Below are 7,213 nucleotides of genomic sequence, written 5' to 3' on the forward strand. Positions count from 1 at the left end.
TGGGAGGAGGGTCCCCACACACCCCTCTCCCCTCACTGGCACTTCCCGGGCTCCGCTGCTCCCGCCTCGAGTGGAGAGCCCGGCACAGTGAACGTGTGCGATCACGCACCCGCCAGCTCCCTCCACTCTCTCCCTCGCCTTCCTCGCATCTGGGAGAGAAGGCTTATTAGCGGGAAGCCAGGGGTTTGCATTCCCACAAACACGCAGCAAAGGGAGACAAGAAATGATTTTCCCTCTTGGACCGACCCCCATCACGTGTGTTTCCCGGTCTGCAGGTCGGGTCCAGCTTCTCCCCTGAACTAATTCACCCCTCGAAACTCTCCAGGAGTCTGAATGCCCCCCAAAGTACAGACGCCTCCTACACTTCGTCCCTTCTAGAAACTCTGCTTTCCTTTCCTTTGTTCCGAGAACTTTGTCCACGTAAGGGTACCCGGGTCTCCCAAAGTAGCGGGAAGGCCGTTTGCTTCCTGGCTGCTGGACCCCCTTATCCGCGCTCCCTGCAGCCCGGGGACGGTTTACGAGGCGAGGCTGGTCTGCTCGCTCATCCCAACAGGGCTCTTAGTCTTGCAGCCAAACTAAGCCTTGAAATGGTAGAGACACATCTAGCTTTCTCTTCTGCCCAGCTGACAGTAGGTTTACAGTTTATAATCTGGCCTTTGTAAAAGCATTTGTCAGCCTGGATATTTCATTTTAAGCCCGACCACCCACGCAGAGGGCCAGGCAGGAAGCGGCCCTTCATTTGCACCAACAGCCCACTTGGAGGCTGGCTGCAGAAAGACAGAATTCAGTCGCAAAGGGGGACTTTTTTGGCATTATCTCCTCCGCATCTCCGGGCGAAGGCAGCCCTTGTTTATAAGAAGCAATTCCTGAACGCTAAATTTGGAAATTCTACGTGTCCCGCTAATCCGCCGGCCCCGAGCGGGACCGGCCCTCTCGAAGAAGCCTCTCCGCTTCCCCTCGGGTCCCCAGCGGGACCTCCCGACGTGACCGTGAGGGCCCCGGGCGCTGCGGGCCCAGCAGCCAGAGGCCCACTCCACCTGAGCGCTACTCCTGCCGGCCCAGGAGGCGCTCCGCGGCAGGGGGCGGCTTTATTTTTAAGTGCTGGCCTCCCGCTGTATGTAAGACGGCTGTCCCCGGGGCCGGCCCAGCCCAAGCTCTGGCAGCATCTCAGGGGTCTGGGCTGTGGGAGTGGACACAGAAGGAGGGGAGGCCGGTACAAAGGCGGCATTAAGTGATACGGAATCTCGGTAGCCCAAGCCGGCCTGATTAGCGGGGAAGGAATGTAATCTAATAAGTAACACTCAGGTTTTATCTACATTTTGCCTGAAGACATTTTCAAGGGAGGAAATAACACCGTTTCGGGCGCCGGGGGGAGGAGACAGCGTCAGCGATGGTTCATTTCCAGAGCTCACTCCCCCTCCTCACCCTCCACCTGAGCCAGAACGCTGGAATTCGGCTTCGAGCTCTCCCGCTGACTCTCCTCCCCCTGCCAGACCTCCGTCCGCGGTCCGAGCTGTGTGTGTGCACATGACCTCCTTCAGGGAATCCGGGGTGAGCTGGCTGGTGGGGACGCAGACGCGTAAACCCAAGGCGCTTCCCGACCCTCTCTTCACATCGCCTCTTGCCCTGGAGCTGGGGTGGCTTTTTTGCCACCCACACAAGCTAGGTGCACCCCAGGCTCCTGGATCCTACTCAGAGACGCAAAGAACTTGGTCATGTGTTTGGAGCGTAGGCTACGTGCCAGCAACTTACTCGTGTGGCTAAGTCTTCATCCCGGGTCAGTTTGGGTGTCTCTCAAGCAGAGCCTGAGGCAAGGATTCTCACACAAGTAGATGATCCGGGGAGCAATCCCGAAGACACCAGTAGGGGAGTGAGGACGTGAGGCAGGGAAAGGAAGGAGGCTGCAAATGCACCTTTTCAAGCAAGTTACGCACCCTCCCCCCGGGGGGCCCCTACAGAGTCATCCCTCTGGGGAGTTCTGTGGAGCAGTGGACAATATGCACCTCACACCTTCCCGTCCTGAGCAGACTGGGACCCGGGGGGTTCCCCACCAGCTCGCTGGCTCCGTCATCACTGGCCGAGCCTATTGTCCACGTAAACAGGACCAGCTCTGATAGCTGGACAGAGCCCTCTGGCAAAGGAACACAAGTGCGGTCAGTTGGAAAACGGGCATTTGCTTGAATAGTGAGGGCGAGGGGTATGGATGGGCACAGAGAACCCAAGGTCACTTAAAAAGAAAGGAATGGAGACAGACCCAAACCTAGGTGGCCCAAACGTTCTTAACCCTCTCCCCACCGCCTCACTTTTCAAACACGAACCCTGGTTTGTTTGGCATAGAGCCCTCCCTCCGAACCACACTTTGGTTTCTGTTCATGCATTATCAATTCAAACGAATGCCCATGAAAGCGTCCTGGTTTCTTACAAGAGACACATATTTTATTTGGATCGATTTCTCATATGCTACATCGCAAATACTCCAACCCCAAAGGTTAATGTTACCTTTAAAGTGGCTATAACCAGATTCCACTGGGAATATCCAAGCTACACCCAATTTCACCAGAAGTCTATGCCAAAGCATATTTTACATTCTAAAAATTAAGACTTTAATAAAGCTGTGGAGACTAGTTTTTCCTGCATGGATGTTCGGTCGGACTTCCTGATCTCCTAAAATGTTGACGAATTAAGGCAATTTCTTCTGACCTGGAATTGACAGAGAACCCCCACTAATGGTGCCATTAAAGATATTACAAATCTAGGGGTGAGGGGTGGATGAAAAAATGGTTCAAACTCATTTATCCAGGGAAATAGGATAATGTTACACTACTCTTTGTTTTTACAGTGAGATTATTTTACATTTTCCAAAAGACGTAACATTTCTATTATTCAGAGGATCGATTTAGCTTATATAAGAACTTACGCTCCCACTTTTTTTGATATTAAAAAGCTCAAAAGGGATGCCTGCATCCTCAAAGTCATTTGCTAATAATGTTCGCATAGACCAACGTACTGATTTTGCTGATGTCACATATCACATGTAACCAAACACACACACACACACACACACACACACACACACATACATATGGCGGTTTCTCAGATTTTTCACTTAATAGCGATTCTTCCTGCAAAGCCTTATGTAGAACTTCAGTATGGGAAGCAGACAAATACGAAGCTGTTTCGATAGAAATCGGGTAAGGAGTTCTGGTTGGATCTCCGATCTCCCTTCCCCCGTACCTCCAGGCAACCCCAAGGACTGAATAAACCAGCCTGAATATGGCGACTCAAGACCAGACTGCACACGACACCTGCCACATGAGAAAAGTAAGACCAAGCGACGTAGAGTCATTTGGGTAACACAATGGAGCAAATCGACAGGCTGACGCAGATCAGAATCCAACTCTCTTAACTCTAGGCTGCCCTCCAGAGCCGTAAGTAAACTGGAAGACGCAGCCGAGATTCCAGAAGGGCCATGCCTTCACGGTGCAGCTAAAGGGACCCTCGAGGTAAGGCTACTCCAGACCTTCCCTAACAAAGTTAAAAACAAGCCTCAAAAGGATCAAGCTGACTTTCAAGTAACTTAACCTCCTGCTCCTGCCAAAATAAATTTCAACCCTCTTTAAAGGAAGACAACCAAATCCAACAACTCAATAACAAGCATTTGTAATGTTTGGCATCCAATCAAAAATTACTAGACATGTGAAAAGCAGTAAAATGTGACCTATAACCGGAATAAAAATCAGTCAAAAGAAACAGAGCCAAACAATGACAGCAATGTTAGAATTAGCATGGAAGGACTTCAAGCTGCTTTTCATAAGTAGGCTCAAGGATTTAAAGAAAAACGTGAACATAATGGACAAAGAATTGGAAGGCACGAGAAAGAGCTTAACTGGAAGTTTAGAGCGGAGAACGCTAACTGGAAGATGAGATTTCCACCGGGCGGGCCTCACAGAAGATTAGTCGGTGCAGAAGAAGAGATCCGGGGCCTCGTGGCTGCCGCAGGGTAGACCACGTACAGCAAAACGGTTTCGTGGGAAGACATCAGACAGAATGATACGCAGGTAACTGCATTCTCGGAAGAGCGGACAGAGAGAGAGAAAGCAGCAGCACAGTTTTCGAAGAAGTAATGGCCAACATTTCCCCCCATTTGATGCCAACTGCAAACCTACTGATCCAATAAGATGAACGCAACCCAAGCAGGATCACCGCAAAACCACACCAAGGCACGCCATGACAAAGTTGCTGGAAAACGGCGATAAAGCACAAAATTTAAAATCTGGAGGAAAAAAGGCACATTGAGTCCAGAGGAACAAAGGTAAGGATCTTCGCAGACTTTTCATCAGGAGAGGGAGTCGTCGCGGCTGCAGGAAGCTGGTGAACCAGGAAACCCAGCTGGATTAGGAAGCCATGCTTAAGCCTCTGGATGGAAACCCATGCGGCCCCTACAGTGATCTGCGCCAGCAGAATGTGTGCATCGCGTGCCACCTCTCTATTCGTGAGATCCGTCCCCTTGTGGTAGACCAGATCACTGTTGGACAGCATTCACTCCCTCCTGAGCCCCATCCTCCACGGGAGGAACGTATTTCTTCGCCACTTGACTTTAAGCTTGGCCACGCGGCTTGCTCTGGCTAAGATTTAGCAGAGGCGTGATGTGTGCTCACACAGTTGGGTTTTCCTTCTCGCGATCCTGTCTTTGACCATGAGTAGGACGTGCCCCGGCCAGAGCCTGGCACAGATGGGTCCACCCTCGATCGGCCAAACCTAGTCCAACCTCCGCCGACCTCAGAGATGCATGTGCACGAAATAAATAAATAAGTCCTTATTCTTATATGCCGTTGTACAGCTGCCTTTCCTTTCAAACCCATCCTGAAATATGTTCGAGTATTCATTCTGTCGTCCGGCTGTGCAACCTAAGCAAACCGCTTGGCCACTCTGGGCTTCATTTTCCTCTTCTGTAAAACAGGGATGTCGGGTGGAATCAGAGGGTTCCAGTATTGGCCTTAAATATAAAAGACATCTTTCGCTATTTTCCCACTCAAAGCACATTTGGGAAGGGCCTCTCTTCCATGAAGAAACTAACTTTGTTGAATTATAATTGATTAATACAAATTAGAAAATCGAATAAAGGCATATATAACTAGGAGTCAGTTGGGCTCAAAGACACGAAATATTATCCCATTGAAGGGTATTTAGTTAGCACAGGCAAAAAAAAAATCACAAGGCAGTGTGTGGTTTCCAGGCGATCTCGTCACATAAAGTAAGGAACCCCAGGACCGCTCAAGACCATCTCCCAAGGATCTATGTAGGGGATTCTCGCCGACATTTATGTCTACAAGCTTCGCTCAGCCTAACCACATTTGCCTCCCCAGAAATGGTGGCCAGCCTCCGAGGCCATGAATTTGTGCTTTCTTTGCTGTCATTAGCTGGTTTTTAAGATGTTGTTGGTTATTCCCTGAATTCTTCTGTCATTTCTCTGCCCAACATTTCCTCCATGGCCTCCATAGAGCAACTGTCTCAGTGTGGGCTCCCCATGAAGGCAGAGCCTGAGACAAGGGTTTGGGTGCCCGTAGACTCTCTGGGAGGTACCTCCGGGAAGCATAAGTCAGCAAGAGGGGAAGTAAGTCGGGGGTGGGAGACGAGACGATTAAACCACACCCATGAAAGGACTACCGCTGTAGGAACGGGGACCCGACGCCCGGGGTCTTCTGACAAACCGTGTGCAATACACTCCAGAGTTACCCTGTTGAGGGACTGGCAACCCGAGGTATTTACCCACCAAATCCCACCCCTCGCCTGGGTGGGGTTCCTCCAGGCCAGGTTCCATCTTGGCGATTCCGGGCCACCCTGCGCGTGCACCGACAAGAGTCCCCGCAGTGCCGGAGCAAGTCGTTGGGCGGACGTGAGAAAAGGGGTGCAGAGGGCTGAGCGGGGAGGCACTTGGGGTGCCCGGGAGCCGCGCAGCACAGTCTTGGGTTCGGGGGACCGTACGTCAGCAGCACCGGCTGCCAAGGGCTACCCACTGCCACGTGTGGACACGAGCCAGAAACCACGCCCCGCTCTTCACAGGCGTGGTGTCCTTGACGTCGCTAATTCTACGCAGTAGGTCTTCTTGTTCTCCCATTTCTCAGACGGAGAAAGTAAGGCTGAGCAGGGTCACGTACCTTGCCCAAAGTCACCTAACTTGTGACCGCGGTAGCCTCGATCGGGACTCTGGCCTGACACCTGCCTCTCGAGGGCTAGAGAGGGTCTGTCGTGGAGGCCGTGACTCCGGAGGGTCTGTCGGCTTTGACCTCTGACCTCTGGCACACCTCGGCTCTGTGTGAAGTGTCACCTGCTCTCCGTCCCCAATCCTCCTCGGGTGCTCCCTGCCCATGCACAGGTGCTCACCACCTTAATCACAGAGCCGTGGCGAATTCGACCAGGCCGCCGCTGCCCTGCACTGATGGGCCCCAAGCTGCCCCTGCTCGCAGAGGCCCTGCAGATGTGTGCAATTAGGGGGCGGGGAGGGCCTGTGTCGGAAACAAGAATTCTGCAAAGGATGCCACAAGGACTTGGTCAAGAATACCAACCTCATGTGACCGGTGCCCAGGGAGCAGAGGAGGCAACCGTCATGCCTCCTGGGACAACGCTGAATCCTCCTCTGACCGCAGCTAAGAAGAGGCTTTCAGGAAGAACAAAGGGTTAGCGGCCTGGACGGCCAGCACGACCCTGGCTTGGCTGGTTAGGGTAATTCCAGGACAGACCGTAATTAAGCTGCTTATGGTTTTGGCTTTGAACCCACAGAGCTCAAGGCAAAGGGAGAATATGATCTAAGAGCCAAGCCCATGTGGAACCTTCAGAGAGGGACGCGAGGGCTGTGGCAAAGCCCACCCGTCCCCCAAGCCATCTGTCCTAACTGCCCGCGGGGGCCTCACAGTTGAAGGAGAAGGGAGGACCCGGGAGCCAATGAGACGTGAGTTCCAGTCACTAACGAGTGGTTTTCCTGGGGCTCGAATAACAAATGGCCCAGACTGGCAGGGAGGAGGGCGCTCGAAAGAACAGAAATTTATTCTGGGGGCCGCAAGCCCACAGTCGAGGTGTGGACAGGGCCAGGCTCCCTCCAAAGGCTCTCGGGAGGGTCCTTCCCGCCTCTACCAGCCTCTGCCACCGCTGGCCACCCTCGGTGTCCCTGGCTTGTGGACACATGCCTCTCCGCCTCCGTCTGCACACGACCTTC

Source organism: Lynx canadensis, chromosome E2 (genome assembly GCF_007474595.2).
Source record: "Lynx canadensis isolate LIC74 chromosome E2, mLynCan4.pri.v2, whole genome shotgun sequence".
Classification (NCBI taxonomy): Eukaryota; Metazoa; Chordata; class Mammalia; order Carnivora; family Felidae; genus Lynx; species Lynx canadensis.